The 21,542-nt window shown below is 40.2% G+C and overlaps 1 protein-coding gene across 1 annotated transcript in view; it reads right to left on the bottom strand.

Moving 5' to 3' along the window:
- The window catches only part of LOC106075254 (apoptosis-inducing factor 3-like), a 71,673-nt gene extending 55,533 nt beyond the window's left edge, over positions 1-16,140 (bottom strand). The window contains exon 1 of the mRNA XM_013236202.2: positions 15,750-16,140. The gene's annotated coding sequence lies outside the window, so the exon portion shown is untranslated. The remainder of the gene's footprint in view (positions 1-15,749) is intronic.
- Between the last annotated feature and the right edge of the window lie 5,402 nt (positions 16,141-21,542).

Raw genomic sequence — 21,542 nt, 5'->3', positions numbered from 1 at the left:
ACATTTGTATACTCCAATAACAAAACAATGCTAGCAGACCATCACATTTGTATACTCCAATAACAAAACAATGCTAGCAGACCATCACATTTGTATACTCCAATAACAAAACAATGCTAGCAGACCATCACATTTGTATACTCCAATAACAAAACAATGCTAGCAGACCATCACATTTGTATACTCCAATAACAAAACAATGCTAGCAGACCATCACATTTGTATACTCCAATAACAAAACAATGCTAGCAGACCATCACATTTGTATACTCCAATAACAAAACAATGCTAGCAGACCATCACATTTGTATACTCCAATAACAAAACAATGCTAGCAGACCATCACATTTGTATACTCCAATAACAAAACAATGCTAGCAGACCATCACATTTGTATACTCCAATAACAAAACAATGCTAGCAGACCATCACATTTGTATACTCCAATAACAAAACAATGCTAGCAGACCATCACATTTGTATACTCCAATAACAAAACAATGCTAGCAGACCATCACATTTGTATACTCCAATAACAAAACAATGCTAGCAGACCATCACATTTGTATACTCCAATAACAAAACAATGCTAGCAGACCATCACATTTGTATACTCCAATAACAAAACAATGCTAGCAGACCATCACATTTGTATACTCCAATAACAAAACAATGCTAGCAGACCATCACATTTGTATACTCCAATAACAAAACAATGCTAGCAGACCATCACATTTGTATACTCCAATAACAAAACAATGCTAGCAGACCATCACATTTGTATACTCCAATAACAAAACAATGCTAGCAGACCATCACATTTGTATACTCCAATAACAAAACAATGCTAGCAGACCATCACATTTGTATACTCCAATAACAAAACAATGCTAGCAGACCATCACATTTGTATACTCCAATAACAAAACAATGCTAGCAGACCATCACATTTGTATACTCCAATAACAAAACAATGCTAGCAGACCATCACATTTGTATACTCCAATAACAAAACAATGCTAGCAGACCATCACATTTGTATACTCCAATAACAAAACAATGCTAGCAGACCATCACATTTGTATACTCCAATAACAAAACAATGCTAGCAGACCATCACATTTGTATACTCCAATAACAAAACAATGCTAGCAGACCATCACATTTGTATACTCCAATAACAAAACAATGCTAGCAGACCATCACATTTGTATACTCCAATAACAAAACAATGCTAGCAGACCATCACATTTGTATACTCCAATAACAAAACAATGCTAGCAGACCATCACATTTGTATACTCCAATAACAAAACAATGCTAGCAGACCATCACATTTGTATACTCCAATAACAAAACAATGCTAGCAGACCATCACATTTGTATACTCCAATAACAAAACAATGCTAGCAGACCATCACATTTGTATACTCCAATAACAAAACAATGCTAGCAGACCATCACATTTGTATACTCCAATAACAAAACAATGCTAGCAGACCATCACATTTGTATACTCCAATAACAAAACAATGCTAGCAGACCATCACATTTGTATACTCCAATAACAAAACAATGCTAGCAGACCATCACATTTGTATACTCCAATAACAAAACAATGCTAGCAGACCATCACATTTGTATACTCCAATAACAAAACAATGCTAGCAGACCATCACATTTGTATACTCCAATAACAAAACAATGCTAGCAGACCATCACATTTGTATACTCCAATAACAAAACAATGCTAGCAGACCATCACATTTGTATACTCCAATAACAAAACAATGCTAGCAGACCATCACATTTGTATACTCCAATAACAAAACAATGCTAGCAGACCATCACATTTGTATACTCCAATAACAAAACAATGCTAGCAGACCATCACATTTGTATACTCCAATAACAAAACAATGCTAGCAGACCATCACATTTGTATACTCCAATAACAAAACAATGCTAGCAGACCATCACATTTGTATACTCCAATAACAAAACAATGCTAGCAGACCATCACATTTGTATACTCCAATAACAAAACAATGCTAGCAGACCATCACATTTGTATACTCCAATAACAAAACAATGCTAGCAGACCATCACATTTGTATACTCCAATAACAAAACAATGCTAGCAGACCATCACATTTGTATACTCCAATAACAAAACAATGCTAGCAGACCATCACATTTGTATACTCCAATAACAAAACAATGCTAGCAGACCATCACATTTGTATACTCCAATAACAAAACAATGCTAGCAGACCATCACATTTGTATACTCCAATAACAAAACAATGCTAGCAGACCATCACATTTGTATACTCCAATAACAAAACAATGCTAGCAGACCATCACATTTGTATACTCCAATAACAAAACAATGCTAGCAGACCATCACATTTGTATACTCCAATAACAAAACAATGCTAGCAGACCATCACATTTGTATACTCCAATAACAAAACAATGCTAGCAGACCATCACATTTGTATACTCCAATAACAAAACAATGCTAGCAGACCATCACATTTGTATACTCCAATAACAAAACAATGCTAGCAGACCATCACATTTGTATACTCCAATAACAAAACAATGCTAGCAGACCATCACATTTGTATACTCCAATAACAAAACAATGCTAGCAGACCATCACATTTGTATACTCCAATAACAAAACAATGCTAGCAGACCATCACATTTGTATACTCCAATAACAAAACAATGCTAGCAGACCATCACATTTGTATACTCCAATAACAAAACAATGCTAGCAGACCATCACATTTGTATACTCCAATAACAAAACAATGCTAGCAGACCATCACATTTGTATACTCCAATAACAAAACAATGCTAGCAGACCATCACATTTGTATACTCCAATAACAAAACAATGCTAGCAGACCATCACATTTGTATACTCCAATAACAAAACAATGCTAGCAGACCATCACATTTGTATACTCCAATAACAAAACAATGCTAGCAGACCATCACATTTGTATACTCCAATAACAAAACAATGCTAGCAGACCATCACATTTGTATACTCCAATAACAAAACAATGCTAGCAGACCATCACATTTGTATACTCCAATAACAAAACAATGCTAGCAGACCATCACATTTGTATACTCCAATAACAAAACAATGCTAGCAGACCATCACATTTGTATACTCCAATAACAAAACAATGCTAGCAGACCATCACATTTGTATACTCCAATAACAAAACAATGCTAGCAGACCATCACATTTGTATACTCCAATAACAAAACAATGCTAGCAGACCATCACATTTGTATACTCCAATAACAAAACAATGCTAGCAGACCATCACATTTGTATACTCCAATAACAAAACAATGCTAGCAGACCATCACATTTGTATACTCCAATAACAAAACAATGCTAGCAGACCATCACATTTGTATACTCCAATAACAAAACAATGCTAGCAGACCATCACATTTGTATACTCCAATAACAAAACAATGCTAGCAGACCATCACATTTGTATACTCCAATAACAAAACAATGCTAGCAGACCATCACATTTGTATACTCCAATAACAAAACAATGCTAGCAGACCATCACATTTGTATACTCCAATAACAAAACAATGCTAGCAGACCATCACATTTGTATACTCCAATAACAAAACAATGCTAGCAGACCATCACATTTGTATACTCCAATAACAAAACAATGCTAGCAGACCATCACATTTGTATACTCCAATAACAAAACAATGCTAGCAGACCATCACATTTGTATACTCCAATAACAAAACAATGCTAGCAGACCATCACATTTGTATACTCCAATAACAAAACAATGCTAGCAGACCATCACATTTGTATACTCCAATAACAAAACAATGCTAGCAGACCATCACATTTGTATACTCCAATAACAAAACAATGCTAGCAGACCATCACATTTGTATACTCCAATAACAAAACAATGCTAGCAGACCATCACATTTGTATACTCCAATAACAAAACAATGCTAGCAGACCATCACATTTGTATACTCCAATAACAAAACAATGCTAGCAGACCATCACATTTGTATACTCCAATAACAAAACAATGCTAGCAGACCATCACATTTGTATACTCCAATAACAAAACAATGCTAGCAGACCATCACATTTGTATACTCCAATAACAAAACAATGCTAGCAGACCATCACATTTGTATACTCCAATAACAAAACAATGCTAGCAGACCATCACATTTGTATACTCCAATAACAAAACAATGCTAGCAGACCATCACATTTGTATACTCCAATAACAAAACAATGCTAGCAGACCATCACATTTGTATACTCCAATAACAAAACAATGCTAGCAGACCATCACATTTGTATACTCCAATAACAAAACAATGCTAGCAGACCATCACATTTGTATACTCCAATAACAAAACAATGCTAGCAGACCATCACATTTGTATACTCCAATAACAAAACAATGCTAGCAGACCATCACATTTGTATACTCCAATAACAAAACAATGCTAGCAGACCATCACATTTGTATACTCCAATAACAAAACAATGCTAGCAGACCATCACATTTGTATACTCCAATAACAAAACAATGCTAGCAGACCATCACATTTGTATACTCCAATAACAAAACAATGCTAGCAGACCATCACATTTGTATACTCCAATAACAAAACAATGCTAGCAGACCATCACATTTGTATACTCCAATAACAAAACAATGCTAGCAGACCATCACATTTGTATACTCCAATAACAAAACAATGCTAGCAGACCATCACATTTGTATACTCCAATAACAAAACAATGCTAGCAGACCATCACATTTGTATACTCCAATAACAAAACAATGCTAGCAGACCATCACATTTGTATACTCCAATAACAAAACAATGCTAGCAGACCATCACATTTGTATACTCCAATAACAAAACAATGCTAGCAGACCATCACATTTGTATACTCCAATAACAAAACAATGCTAGCAGACCATCACATTTGTATACTCCAATAACAAAACAATGCTAGCAGACCATCACATTTGTATACTCCAATAACAAAACAATGCTAGCAGACCATCACATTTGTATACTCCAATAACAAAACAATGCTAGCAGACCATCACATTTGTATACTCCAATAACAAAACAATGCTAGCAGACCATCACATTTGTATACTCCAATAACAAAACAATGCTAGCAGACCATCACATTTGTATACTCCAATAACAAAACAATGCTAGCAGACCATCACATTTGTATACTCCAATAACAAAACAATGCTAGCAGACCATCACATTTGTATACTCCAATAACAAAACAATGCTAGCAGACCATCACATTTGTATACTCCAATAACAAAACAATGCTAGCAGACCATCACATTTGTATACTCCAATAACAAAACAATGCTAGCAGACCATCACATTTGTATACTCCAATAACAAAACAATGCTAGCAGACCATCACATTTGTATACTCCAATAACAAAACAATGCTAGCAGACCATCACATTTGTATACTCCAATAACAAAACAATGCTAGCAGACCATCACATTTGTATACTCCAATAACAAAACAATGCTAGCAGACCATCACATTTGTATACTCCAATAACAAAACAATGCTAGCAGACCATCACATTTGTATACTCCAATAACAAAACAATGCTAGCAGACCATCACATTTGTATACTCCAATAACAAAACAATGCTAGCAGACCATCACATTTGTATACTCCAATAACAAAACAATGCTAGCAGACCATCACATTTGTATACTCCAATAACAAAACAATGCTAGCAGACCATCACATTTGTATACTCCAATAACAAAACAATGCTAGCAGACCATCACATTTGTATACTCCAATAACAAAACAATGCTAGCAGACCATCACATTTGTATACTCCAATAACAAAACAATGCTAGCAGACCATCACATTTGTATACTCCAATAACAAAACAATGCTAGCAGACCATCACATTTGTATACTCCAATAACAAAACAATGCTAGCAGACCATCACATTTGTATACTCCAATAACAAAACAATGCTAGCAGACCATCACATTTGTATACTCCAATAACAAAACAATGCTAGCAGACCATCACATTTGTATACTCCAATAACAAAACAATGCTAGCAGACCATCACATTTGTATACTCCAATAACAAAACAATGCTAGCAGACCATCACATTTGTATACTCCAATAACAAAACAATGCTAGCAGACCATCACATTTGTATACTCCAATAACAAAACAATGCTAGCAGACCATCACATTTGTATACTCCAATAACAAAACAATGCTAGCAGACCATCACATTTGTATACTCCAATAACAAAACAATGCTAGCAGACCATCACATTTGTATACTCCAATAAAAAAACAATGCTAGCAGACCATCACATTTGTATACTCCAATAAAAAAACAATGCTAGCAGACCATCACATTTGTATACTCCAATAAAAAAACAATGCTAGCAGACCATCACATTTGTATACTCCAATAAAAAAACAATGCTAGCAGACCATCACATTTGTATACTCCAATAACAAAACAATGCTAGCAGACCATCACATTTGTATACTCCAATAACAAAACAATGCTAGCAGACCATCACATTTGTATACTCCAATAACAAAACAATGCTAGCAGACCATCACATTTGTATACTCCAATAACAAAACAATGCTAGCAGACCATCACATTTGTATACTCCAATAACAAAACAATGCTAGCAGACCATCACATTTGTATACTCCAATAACAAAACAATGCTAGCAGACCATCACATTTGTATACTCCAATAACAAAACAATGCTAGCAGACCATCACATTTGTATACTCCAATAACAAAACAATGCTAGCAGACCATCACATTTGTATACTCCAATAACAAAACAATGCTAGCAGACCATCACATTTGTATACTCCAATAACAAAACAATGCTAGCAGACCATCACATTTGTATACTCCAATAACAAAACAATGCTAGCAGACCATCACATTTGTATACTCCAATAACAAAACAATGCTAGCAGACCATCACATTTGTATACTCCAATAACAAAACAATGCTAGCAGACCATCACATTTGTATACTCCAATAACAAAACAATGCTAGCAGACCATCACATTTGTATACTCCAATAACAAAACAATGCTAGCAGACCATCACATTTGTATACTCCAATAACAAAACAATGCTAGCAGACCATCACATTTGTATACTCCAATAACAAAACAATGCTAGCAGACCATCACATTTGTATACTCCAATAACAAAACAATGCTAGCAGACCATCACATTTGTATACTCCAATAACAAAACAATGCTAGCAGACCATCACATTTGTATACTCCAATAACAAAACAATGCTAGCAGACCAACACATTTGTATACTCCAATAAAAAAACAAGCAGACCATCACATTTGTATACTCCAATAACAAAACAATGCTAGCAGACCATCACATTTGTATACTCCAATAACAAAACAATGCTAGCAGACCATCACATTTGTATACTCCAATAACAAAACAATGCTAGCAGACCATCACATTTGTATACTCCAATAACAAAACAATGCTAGCAGACCATCACATTTGTATACTCCAATAAAAAAACAAGCAGACCATCACATTTGTATACTCCAATAAAAAAACAAGCAGACCATCACATTTGTATACTCCAATAACAAAACAATGCTAGCAGACCATCACATTTGTATACTCCAATAACAAAACAAGCAGACCATCACATTTGTATACTCCAATAAAAAAACAAGCAGACCATCACATTTGTATACTCCAATAAAAAAACAATGCTAGCAGACCATCACATTTGTATACTCCAATAAAAAAACAATGCTAGCAGACCATCACATTTGTATACTCCAATAACAAAACAATGCTAGCAGACCATCACATTTGTATACTCCAATAAAAAAACAATGCTAGCAGACCATCACATTTGTATACTCCAATAAAAAAACAATGCTAGCAGACCATCACATTTGTATACTCCAATAAAAAAACAATGCTAGCAGACCATCACATTTGTATACTCCAATAAAAAAACAATGCTAGCAGACCATCACATTTTTCTAGTTACAAAGCTTATATCAACTCAGACTGTCTCTCTAGTTCAAATTATGAACACGTTAGTCCTCCAACACCCATTTTCGTATCAAGTTGAAACTTTACACAATTATTTATTTTAGCTAAAGAAACATGAATCAATTTAAAAAATTAACCAATTAATCAATCAATTACTTTGTTTGATATCGAAAAGGGGAAATAAATTTTACATTATTGAGATATATGTGGAGTTCTTTCCCTTAGATAAGTGGGCTTTTTAAAAAAAGTATTTCTAGTGACCATAAATATTTAAAACTTGTAAGAAGGTGGCTACCTGTGAGAGAATTGCTGAATAAACGTCTGGCTAAGCTAATTAAACGTCTGGCTGAGCTAATTAAATTATAATGATTTAGTCTTATCTATATTGTTATAAACCTGGTGGTGGCACAGATGGGGGTAGTGGTGTGAGTGTAGTCAGTCAACGCAAATCGCCCCAGGCCAGCGCTAGACGAGCGGTCAACCGTGACGAGTACGACGATCGGCCGAGACGAGTGTCAACAAGAGGGTTCGGGAAGAATCGCCGTCGTGAACAGAGCTCATTAGCGTCACGAGAATTGTAGTCATCTGACCACCTAGAAAGGTCGAGCGGCGTTCTGTCCGGTTCTAGAAGGCCAGTAGGGACCCTATATAAAGAGCGGAGGTGTCGCAGTCAAGACGGTTGACGAGAGAAGGTTCAGAAAGCGGGTTCACGACAGGAGTTCAGAACACGGTCGACTACAGCACAGTTCAGCGGTGTGGTTCTGTACGGAGCATTACGACGGTTCAGTGCGGAGTACTGTCAAGTACAGTTGAGACGACCGGCGTCTTGATCTTGGTCTGTGATCGAGTCCGACACATCAAGCCCAAGTGTGTGAAGTCAGTCCCGAACTGTTGAACCCAGTGCAAGCCCGGAACGAGACGGAGAGGCCAGTGCAAGACTTGATACGGCGGAACGGTGTTATCGGAGAGATATTTGTTATCGCAGAGCTATTTGTACTGTTCTACGTGCTGCCAATTGTACAGTATTGGCTGTTATTTATGGACATTAAACCTTTACGTTATTTTGGAGCCCTGACTTGTCAAGTTCTTTAAGTAGGTGGTGTATGGTGCAGTTTGCAGAGAGCCTGGATAGTGAGATTCGTAACACTGGTGTCAGAAGTGGGATCGGATCGTATCGGATAGGAACGGATCTACTATGGCTCGTCTGAAACTGCTGTACGAACTCGAAGTGAAAGAACTGAAGCGAGAGTTACGCGATCGAGGGCTGAAGACAAGTGGAATTAAAGAAACATTACAGGCACGCCTCCGCGAAGACATAGTGGAAGAAGAGGAAGATCCAGACACGTATCTTTTTGACGTAGAACCAGATATAGAGGAGCTCTTGAGCTCTATGCTAGGAAACACCAATTCCAAGATAGATGCCATGGACACCATGCTAGGAAACACCAATTCCAAGATAGATGCCATGGACACCAAGGTAGATGCCAAGATAGATGTCATGGCCACGGGAATCAAAACCGAGTTATTGGCTATGAACCAACGCTTACATGCTGTGGAGGAGAGAATCACCACCATTGACGAACAGATGAATCAGAGGGTCGGCGCAGTGGAGAAGGCAATCGAAGAAATAAAGACGCAAGTTTACAGGGATTTTACCAAGATGCAGAAAGCAAATGTGATGTCAATCGTACCCGAAGCTTTCATGAAGGTAAAGCCTCCTGTGTTTGATGGATCCGTGTCCTGGTCCGTCTACAAGCTACAATTTGACGCCGCGGCCAAAGTCAACCAATGGAACAGCGATGAGGAGAAAGCAACAGCCCTTATATTGTCCCTAAGAGGAAAGGCCTCCGAACTGCTGCAGTCCATCCCAAACCCACAAGACTACGCTGCTCTCGTCAAGACGATGGAGCTCCGTTACGGTGACGAGTATCTGCCAGAATTGTATCGAGTCAAATTGAAGACCCGCCGACAGCAATCAAATGAAACCCTACGGGAGTTGGAGGCAGACATTGCACGCCTCGCCCATTTGGCTTACCCAACAGCCACGCAAGACCTCCTGGAAATAATCATTACTGATGCGTTTGCCGATGCACTTCGAGACCCCGAACTGAAGAAGGCCATCAGAGTTAGTGGCAAGCACAAAGCCAGTGAAGCCCTTGTGTACGCTCTCTTATACCAAGCTGCTAAAGACGAGTTCGAGAACATTTACCAGGACCAGAGTCAGGAGGTTAAAGATAAAGGTCGCAAGGAACTGAAAAAAACGAACGAGGCCCTAGAGAAATGCAGAACCACCCAGATACCACAAGGTCAACGTGGAGTGAGAAAACGATGCTGGAACTGTGGAGGGTTTGGCCACTTACAACGAAACTGTGCAAAAAGGTCTTTTCGACAAGAAGTGAACCAACACAGATCTGAGAAAGTATACAGACCCTGCAGGAAGGCTGAAGAAAAGGGGGTGATCATCGATTGTCGTCGTCTTGAGGTGCAAGCTCCCGAGCCGCGGTCAGACGAGAAAAGCCAAGATGCTCAGCGAAAAGATGAAAATGTAGCCCCCATTTTCCGAATGAAGGAAGGTCATAATTTAGCCCGCAAAAACATCAACAGCAGCAGTGACCAAATGAAGGCAAAGAATGACAATAGGGTCAATGCCTCGAGGTTCCGTAAGAACGACTTGGTCTGGCTATACAACCCCCGGAGAAGAAACGGAAGGTCCTATAAGCATCAAAGAGATTGGGAAGGCCCTTACCATGTAGTTAAAAAGATAACAGATGACGTTTGCCGGATACAAGGAAGCCACCGGTCCAAGCGGAAGGTCGTCCACATCAATCGACTCCACACGTACTATGGTAAAGCTGGATCTGCCCGGGACGGACAGATCTAAGGAGGGGGCAGTGTTATAAACCTGGTGGTGGCACAGATGGGGGTAGTGGTGTGAGTGTAGTCAGTCAACGCAAATCGCCCCAGGCCAGCGCTAGACGAGCGGTCAACCGTGACGAGTACGACGATCGGCCGAGACGAGTGTCAACAAGAGGGTTCGGGAAGAATCGCCGTCGTGAACAGAGCTCATTAGCGTCACGAGAATTGTAGTCATCTGACCACCTAGAAAGGTCGAGCGGCGTTCTGTCCGGTTCTAGAAGGCCAGTAGGGACCCTATATAAAGAGCGGAGGTGTCGCAGTCAAGACGGTTGACGAGAGAAGGTTCAGAAAGCGGGTTCACGACAGGAGTTCAGAACACGGTCGACTACAGCACAGTTCAGCGGTGTGGTTCTGTACGGAGCATTACGACGGTTCAGTGCGGAGTACTGTCAAGTACAGTTGAGACGACCGGCGTCTTGATCTTGGTCTGTGATCGAGTCCGACACATCAAGCCCAAGTGTGTGAAGTCAGTCCCGAACTGTTGAACCCAGTGCAAGCCCGGAACGAGACGGAGAGGCCAGTGCAAGACTTGATACGGCGGAACGGTGTTATCGGAGAGATATTTGTTATCGCAGAGCTATTTGTACTGTTCTACGTGCTGCCAATTGTACAGTATTGGCTGTTATTTATGGACATTAAACCTTTACGTTATTTTGGAGCCCTGACTTGTCAAGTTCTTTAAGTAGGTGGTGTATGGTGCAGTTTGCAGAGAGCCTGGATAGTGAGATTCGTAACAATATGAACAATTACATCTATATTTACATAGCAATGATGATTCCACGCGTACATTATTGATGGATAATCGTTAGGACTAAGGCTGAAAACCAAAGAATTCTTAACCAATAAACCGCCTTGGCTCAATAGTAATCTAGATTATACAAATTAAAATACTCTGTAATTCATACACTACTTCAAATGAATTTGATTCCACTGTAATGATTGAGCTCCAATAGTAGAGCTACTTGAGACAGTCTAGTTCTAAACAAAGTCTTGCGATGATCGGACACTAAAGTGCAACTATTTGAGAAGTCTACCTGTAGTTGTAGTCTTGCAATGTTCTAACAATCTAGTTGTAGACAAAAGTCTTGCGATGTGCTAACAATCTAGTTGTAGACAAAAGTCTTGCGATGTGCTAACAATCTAGTTGTAGACAAAAGTCTTGCGATGTGCTAACAATCTAGTTGTAGACAAAAGTCTTGCGATGTGCTAACAATCTAGTTGTAGACAAAAGTCTTGCGATGTTCTAACAATCTAGTTGTAGACAAAAGTCTTGCGATGTGCTAACAATCTAGTTGTAGACAAAAGTCTTGCGATGTGCTAACAATCTAGTTGTAGACAAAAGTCTTGCGATGTGCTAACAATCTAGTTGTAGACAAAAGTCTTGCGATGTTCTAACAATCTAGTTGTAGACAAAAGTCTTGCGATGTTCTAACAATCTAGTTGTAGACAAAAGTCTTGCGATGTTCTAACAATCTAGTTGTAGACAAAAGTCTTGCGATGTTCTAACAAATATAGTTGTAGATTTTTTTTAAAGTTTACAGCATGCGTCTTCTCAATTCTGTCTTGTCTGTTCACGTCAAACACACCTTTCTAGAGGCCAATGCTACTAGAACTATGGTCACGACGCCGGTCTTACAGAAACCACCCTAGCTTAGTGACTTGGAAATTGCCAGTTTGAATCCTGTTATGACACATGTTTTTATATAGATCCAGGATTTTTTAAATAAACAAATAAATGCCCTATGCTTGCGATTTTAATAAGTGTTCACTACTTAGGTATAGCGTATATTAAGTTTTTTTAAATACATGATAGGATCTATTCTAATACCCGATCTTTGCAAGCAAAGATTTGTCCTAAGGTCGACCTAAGGTTCATTGATAGACTGACATCATTTGATCAGAAGATATGTGGGCTGCTAAGACAGAGATACTGCGTACTTAAGTAGGACCAGAGTAGGCCCAACGACACCGTAACCAAAGTACACAGACAGAGCTGCCTCTCACAATCTGTTCGGTTTATCTATGTAGAGTTAAATACCATTAAATGACTGCACCATAAATCAGGCTCGATGATGATTAAAAAAAAGATCCTTATAAATTAAGTGTTATGGCTTTTTGACTGTAAAAATGTTTTACATGTTTCGGATGTTCCTTCAGAGTTGAAGATAATTACTTCCTAGTCCAAACCTCCCGCAGGACGACGGGGGATAGGAGCGGGCATGGTTTGAACCCGGGACCATCGATAAATCTGAATGACAGTCCAACCGCACGACCAGGCAGCATGTAAAATGAAGCCTACAAATAAATAACACCCCCCACACACACTTTTTAAGGGGGAGAGGAGGGAATTGTGTATATAAAAAAAAAAAGAATAGCGCCAATTTACTATATAAATAAAAAAGAATATAGTAGAATCTATTATCTAGGCCCATTCGCTAAATATAGCTTGACCGACTCATCCACTCCAATAGCTTTAAGTTTTGTAACTCGCTTTAAGTTTTGTTACTCGCTATATTTGATTTTCAAAAGTTAACGACATTCGTATAATGGAAACGTTCGAATTAGATTTTAGATGAATAAAAAAAAAAAAAGCAGATTAAGACTTTGAGGGCTTTCAGATTTTGCACTATAATAAAGGCCTTTTGCTTTTTTCCCCCTAAATACGTAATAAATATTTTTTTTGTTTAACTTATTTATTTATTTATTATGCTATTAGCCAATCTCTAGGAGACATCACGTTTTATTCCGCAACAGGAATAGGGTGTGGGGGGAGGGGGGGAGGGTGTGACCTATCCACTAGCACCAGCCAACTACGTTTTTGCTAATTTGAGTCACTATAAAATAAGATGGTCCGCTACAGGGAGCCCAGATACTCAGGCTTTTATCCTGACGCTTACGTATCATCAAGTAGGCTTCTAGATGAAAACGGCAAGAATGACGTCATCGAACTGTTACAGGACATGTCGTGAAAGTCACGTGGTAAGGCGCTCTCCGTTTCAGAAATCCCTTTCTTAATATAAACCAACGTAGGCATAGGCCCTACTTTGTACATGTTTTTCCTGCAGGACGAGGGGGGGGGGTGAAAGTGGGCAGGGTTCGAACCCGGAACGTTTGAGACAACTGACAGTCCAGAGCGCATACAACACGACCAAGCAAATGGTATTTAAGATAGCATCAAAATGTTCAACTGAGACATCTCCATCATCATTTATAATTTTGTATAAATTAAAATGCGTCATCTGTTAGACACTCAACTAAAGCAAAAACATAAACTAGAACAGACAGACAACAGCCGTGAGATTTCTTATTCCATTTGTTAGGATACATTCTTCCAAGTGCTCCTACTTCCCTAGTGCCATTAGAATTGACCAGAAAAAAACTATATTTACACATAGACGGACGTAGTGATCTTTTTCGACGGGATTTATTTATTTTACACGAAGCGTGGTCGAGAGGCTAAGTGCGCTTGAACTTGGCTTGGCTTGGCTACCTATGAAGGGGGCTCGAGGTTCGACACCCGACTCGGGCTGAGTTGTGTTTACTGAGCGCCTGAAGGCAGCAGGAAAAAAACCTTCTCCTATATACCCCCTTCACCCCCCCCCCCAACTGGTCTCACAACTGAGATTGGACCAAAGCGCTCTGAGCATGCTATGAGCATGAAAGTAGCCCTTTATAAAAGCCTATAATTTATTTATTTTATTTAACTTTATTAAGGCTCTGAAGAATTTGAATTATTCAGACATGAGCGTTGTTGATTTTTCGATTTCTAAGTAACATACACATTAAAATTTGCTATAGGTATTGTATTGAATTAAAAGCCTTAACCAAAGTTGGCACGTGTTTTTTTTTTATTTTTACTATAGTGTATGTCTTTGGGTTTGACAAATATTTCGTGAATTGTTACTGGAACTATAAACTAGTCGCTTTCTGACTTTTTGTTTCTAATTAAAGAACCAAAGTGCTATCTCTTTACGTTCAAGTCCACGTGTATAAAAACGTGTTGACACTAAAGATCTACCCTTCAAGCCTGGGGACTGGGAGTCAACCTGGCCAAGTAGAAACACGCCAGAGACAAAAACACGATAACAAAATTATGTGTTTACATTTAATGCTTCATAAGAGTACACAATCTGTTTCTCTCCCCTTGTCTTTCTGCGTACACTCCCTTTCTATTTCTTCCATAGACACGATATTATATTATGATTTCTTCGCTCTCTCTTTCCCCCTGTCTTTCAATATGCTCTCCCTTTGACTCTCTGTTTTCTCCCTTCTTCTAATGTACACTGCTTGGCACAGTGAGGACACCAAGAGGGGAACATGGGGGGGGGGGGGGGGAATCATTGACCGTTTAGAGGTCTGGCGAGGTCAGGCGTCTAAAACATGGACATTATCTTTTTTTTTTTAAACATTTCAACAGTAGGCTACTTAACAAAGAATGCATCACTGAAGAGTCTAATGTACACGCACACATTTTCAACAGGAGCCTTGTACAGAAGATACAGTTTTTGACCTACACTCACATGCATAAGCCTAGGAGCTATAGCTCTATCAATGTACAGCGGATAAGTGTATAAGTCAAGTCTCGATGACTATCTTAGTAGGCCTATATATTTAATCTATCTCTAGATCTAATAGCCCTAGAACCAATTCTTACAGTCAAACCTTACCTCTCTTGACTGTGTCGTCTGAATATTTAAGTCCAATGGAAAAAAAAGGCACATAAAAAATGTTGAATCTCGATCTAAAGTTGAATCAGACTTTAGATCTAGTCACAAAATAACAGCGTTGAATCTTCCCTGGGTAAGTTTTATCTAGCCACTTGCCAACTTTCAACAAATATTTATGTACGCTAGCATAAAAGTATTATCAAAACACCAGCAGTGAGTCGCCTATCTTGTGCGTTGGAAGCGATCTACGTTTTTAAGTGGAGCACAAAACTGCGACCTACAGCAGCCCGTCTCTTCCAACTCTTCAAGTGCAGTATCTCAATGGTGTAGGCCTACTAGGGCTACTTTAAAAAAAAATATCCTGCCTCTCTTCTCTCTTTTCTGCCTTTTATCGACTTGTCTGTTTCTATCAAGTCAGCGTGACATTCACCGGTAGCAAGCGGTCGCTGTATTTATAGAGAGAGAGACAGTTTTTTTTTGTTTTTTTTTTTTGCTAGTGAGTCTAAATTTAACACTGACTTTAAGCAACTTAATGTTTTAGAGTCTGTCTGTAATTTTAATTAGACGATTTTGAAGCACGTGACAAGACCAATGTACAATAACAAATCTAAATTTGGGAAGGGGAGGGAAGGGGGGTTGGAGGACAGTGGAATTGGGTAAAAATGTGTTTTTTAAAGTATATGAAGTGAATTTTTCAAGTCCAGGCCGACATGTTTCTGGGTCATCGTAACTTCATTAAAACTAAATCACTTTGACTTGAAAAAAAAAGAGAGAGGGTGGTAAAAAAAGAAAGGAAGAGAGAAAAAAAGGTTAGCAGATAGGGAGGGAGGAGAATTAAGAAGAGAGAGAGAAAGAGAGAGGAGGAGAAATAAGAAGAGAGAGAGAGAAAGAGGGGGGGGAAAGAGAGGGGATAAAGAAGTGAGAGAGAGAGAGAGAGAGAGAGGTAGGAGCGAGAGAATTAGAAGGCAGAGATAGAGGGGAGGGGGGCTGTAAAAGAGAGAATTCAAATTCAAAAGAAATAGAAAACTCCTAATAGATGGCGCGGAGAACAAACAACTACACACATTTTGTTTGAAACATTTGGTCGTTTTTACTTCTGTGTTGCTTTAAACAAAAAAGTATGTAAACATCATATGACCCTCAAGAATTTAGAAACATTGTCTATCTTCAAATGTTCTGTAACATTGCCAATAATTCCCAAGTTCTTTAATGTTTGTAAAACCCCCAACAGTCAGACCGAGAGCAAGGCTTAATAGATTGAACATACTGGCTGATTTGGTGTTTCGTTTTCTTGGGAGGGGACAGAGAGTGAGAAGGGAGGGGACAGAGAGTGAGAAGGGAGGGGACAGAGAGTGAGAAGGGAGGAGACAGAGTGTGAGAAGGGATATGACAGAGTGTGAGAAGGGAGGAGACATAGAGTGAGAAGAGAGGAGACAGAGTGTGAGAAGAGAGGAGACAGAGAGTGAGAAGGTAGGAGACAGAGAGTGAGAAGGGAGGGGACAGAGAGTGAGAAGGGAGGAGACAGAGAGTGAGAAGGGAGGGGACAGAGAGTGAGAAGGGAGGAGAAGGGAGGAGGGAGGAGACAGAGAGTGAGAAGGGAGGAGACAGAGAGTGAGAAGGGAGGGGACAGAGAATGAGAAGGGAGGGGACAGAGAGTGAGAAGGGAGGGGACAGAGTGTGAGAAGGGAGGAGACAGAGAGTGAGAAGGTAGGAGACAGAGAGTGAGAAGGGAGGGGACAGAGAGTGAGAAGGGAGGAGACAGAGAGTGAGAAGGGAGGGGACAGAGAGTGAGAAGGGGGGGGACAGAGAGTGAGAAGGGAGGAGACAGAGAGTGAGAAGGGAGGAGACAGAGAGTGAGAAGGGAGGGACAGACAGTGAGAAGGGAGGAGACAGAGAGTGAGGAGGGAGGGGACTAGAGCGAGAAGGGAGGGGACAGAGAGTGAGAAGGGAGGAGACAGAGAGTGAGAATGGAGGAGACAGAGAGTGAGAAGGGAGGGTACAGAGAGTGAGAAGGAAGGGACAGACAATGAGAAGGGAGGAGACAGAGAGTGAGAAGGGAGGGGACAGAGAGTGAGAAGGGAGGGGACAGAGAATGAGAAGGGAGGGGACAAAGAGTGAGAAGGGAGGGGACAGAAAGTGAAAAGGGAGGGGAAAGAGAGTGAGAAGGGAGGGACAGACAGTGAGAAGGGAGGAGACAGAGAGTGAGAAGGGAGGAGACAGAGAGTGAGAAAGGAGGAGACAGAGTGTGTGAAGGGAGGGGAAAGAGAGTGAGAAGGGAAGGGAAAGAGAGTGAGAAGGGAAGGGACAGAGAGTGAGAAGGGAGGGGACAGAGTTGAGAAGGGAGGGGACAGAGAGTGAGAAGGGAGGGGACAGAGAATGAGAAGGGAGGGGACAGAGAGTGAGAAGGGAGGGGACAGAAAGTGAAAAGGGAGGGGAAAGAGAGTGAGAAGGGAGGGACAGACAGTGAGAAGGGAGGAGACAGAGAGTGAGAAGGGAGGAGACAGAGAGTGAGAAGGGAGGAGACAGAGTGTGTGAAGGGAGGGGAAAGAGAGTGAGAAGGGAAGGGAAAGAGAGTGAGAAGGGAAGGGACAGAGAGTGAGAAGGGAGGGGACAGAGTTGAGAAGGGAGGGGACAGAGAGTGAGAAGGGAGGGGAAAGAGAGTGAGAAGGGAGGGGACAGAGAGTGAGAAGGGAGGGGACAGAGAATGAGAAGGGAGGGGACAGAGAGTGAGAAGGGAGGGGACAGAGAGTGAGAAGGGAGGGGACAGAGAATGAGAAGGGAGGGGACAGAGAATGAGAAGGGAGGGGACAGAGAGTGAGAAGGGAGGGGACAGAGAGTGAGAAGGGAGGGGACAGAGAATGAGAAGGGAGGGGACAGAGAATGAGAAGGGAGGGGACAGAGAATGAGAAGGGAGGGGACAGAGAGTGAGAAGGGAGGGGACAGAGAGTGAGAAGGGAGGGGACAGAGAGTGAGAAGGGAGGGGACAGAGAGTGAGAAGGGAGGGGACAGAGTGAGACAGAGGGAATGAAGACATAGAAAGAGACAAATATACTGAATATCATGTAATATCCTTATTAGATAATAGTAAATTGTGTCAGCATTCATAAAGGATAATATTTAATAAGCCATCCTATTACTTTGGACTTATCTCAACAGATATGGAACATAGGCCAGTGGCGTAGCTTGGGTGGGGGGGGGGGGAATTCGAAAATCCCCCTGAGCCCCCACTTGAAGAGGGGCCAAAATATGTGTTTTTTAAATTAAATGTACGCAAAATGCGGGGCCTCCAAAGAGATCAAACCCCCCGGGACTCCAAAGGATGAAAAATTTCTAGCTACGCCTCTCTCTCTCCATAAAGCACCAAGCAACGTCCTCAACAAAACTTGAAAATGGCTCAGATATTACAAGCTCGCATTGGTGTTACAATTTTCAAGTAACCTATGTTGATAATCTACAAACCAAATCAAGTTTACAGCGGTAAATCACACAACTTGCGTGAAAACAAGGGAATAAGATCCACGAATTGTGCGAATAGTCGGAATTGTGCAAAGTGTGGAGATTTGTTCGTAAATACATTTTTAGAGTTAAAATAATAAAATGCAACTTAAACGCACATACACATGTTTTAAATATTTGGGATGTTCTTTAAGAATTTAAGATTATTACATCTAGCCTATCAAAGCCTATACAGCAAGACGGCAGGGCTGGGGGCGGTAGCGGGCAGGATTCGAAACCCAGGACCACCGAGACGACAGTTCAGGAATCATACCACACAACGAGATCGTCAATCAAAGAAAGACATAGTAATGGAGAAAGACGGTCAACAGCAGGGGCGGACTGGGTATCAAAACCGGCCCGGGCATTACCATATAAACCGGCCCACAAATGTCATGTCAAATATTTTCGGTGTGTGTGTGGGGGGGGGGAATTTTAAACCTCTCCGCAATTTATATATATATATTAGTGTGTGTCTATATGTAATTAATCTTCATTACATTCTTATCTTTCATTCTTTCAAACGTCTTTTCTACCCTAGAATACTCCCTATAATTAGTAAAAGGCAGTATACACCGCCAAGGGACAGCTAGGGAGTCTGGGGGAGCGCTGCAAGCTACCATAACGCCCCGGACCCAAGCATTATTTACGTTTTTGTAAGTTTTAAAAAATGCATATTTTGCGGTATCTACAGTGCAGTTAGCCTGCTATTCTTCCGCTAAAAAAATCAAAAACTAAATCTTCTATTCAGTGGAGTCCAGCGACTGGTAGAAAAAAGTAAAATGCTTTAGTTTTTGTATTGGAGGTGGAGGGGGGGGGGAACCACAAAACCCCTTTTGGCTACGCTCATGAAATTTGGTGACTGTAGTTTGCTTAAGTTGACTGGGGAGTAAGTAAAGTTTCCCTTTCAGACAATGAGATCTGAGGCCGGTGATGGTTTGAACTCCTCCCCTCTCGGCTACGCCCATGTGTTTTAACATAGGTGTAAGCCTAATTCTATTCAAAATATATAAAGTTTGATAAGGCATCGAAAACTGGATGTATGCTTTCGTAGGCTTACATAATGTATTCTATTTATACATGTATGTAGTCTGAAAACTATAAACACTACAATAGCAGCCTTAATGAGTTTCAAACTTTTTGATATTACTTATAGATTACAGACGTTTCTTCAAAAAAATTAAAATAACTAGGTCCTACGCATTTCATGTGTCAATCTAGTCATGTGACTTAAAATATGCTAAGTCATTGGTTTTCCTGGCTGACTCAGGCAATCCATTCCTTTAAAGTGGTATCACCACAAATACAAAACTAGGGGTCTATCGAGCCGTCGTCCTCCTTACATTGCTCTATGACTAAGAAACATGGATAGTGTACAGTTAACATGCAAAGAAACTGAATCACTACCACTACTGAATCACTACCACGACATGTCTGTGAAAAATACTGAATGTCAAATGGCAAGACAAAATACCAGATAATGAAGTCCTTCAAAGAGCGGGTCTGCAAAGCATCCACACAATCCTGATGCGATGGGCAGGACATGTATGCAGAATGGAAGACCACCGCATCCCTAAACGACTCTTGTATGGCCAACTAAGCGAAGGAAAGAGCTCGCAAGGTTGGCAAAGAAAGCGCTTCAGGGACACCCTCAAAACTTCTATGAAGGGGTTCAGCATAGACCCAGCCACCTGGGAGGCAGAGGCACATGACAGAGCATCATGACGTCGCGCTGTGAAAACCGGCGACAAGGTTGCTGAGGAAAAGAGAACAAAGCTGGCAGAAGAAAAACGTCAGAGAAGAAAAGCAAGGCCAATGACACTAGCTCCAACTGGAATAACCTGCCCAGTGTGCGGCCGAACATTCCGGGCTCACATAAGTCTCACCAGCCACACGAGGAGACATAAAACCCCAGTGCAAAGCCCTCACCCCTCTGGATGACAAAGTGGTCATAATCGAACTACGATGGACGAACTATATATATTCCTTTACAAGATAAGAGAAAGCAGAACGGTTAGAGAGGTACTTCTAAATGTGAAAAGCTCTTGCTTCGTCCTAGTACATTCTCAAAAACGCGATTTGTATATAAATATATATTTAAAATATAAATGATTCTAAATCTCCTTTCATTAAATATCGGATGTGACAGCGCTATATAAATTATTGTAATAATTTTCATCATCAATGACTTCATACCATAGACTATATATAGTCTATGCTTCATACTAAGCATAAATTTGCCATTAATCATACAATCATAACGGTATTGGTGTCGATTTCAATCTAGATTTATGTTTC

This window comes from Biomphalaria glabrata, chromosome 12, assembly GCF_947242115.1.
Source record: "Biomphalaria glabrata chromosome 12, xgBioGlab47.1, whole genome shotgun sequence".
NCBI classification, from domain to species: domain Eukaryota; kingdom Metazoa; phylum Mollusca; class Gastropoda; family Planorbidae; genus Biomphalaria; species Biomphalaria glabrata.
Note: the sequence above shows the minus strand (reverse complement) of the source record. Positions and strands in the feature narration are given on the sequence as shown.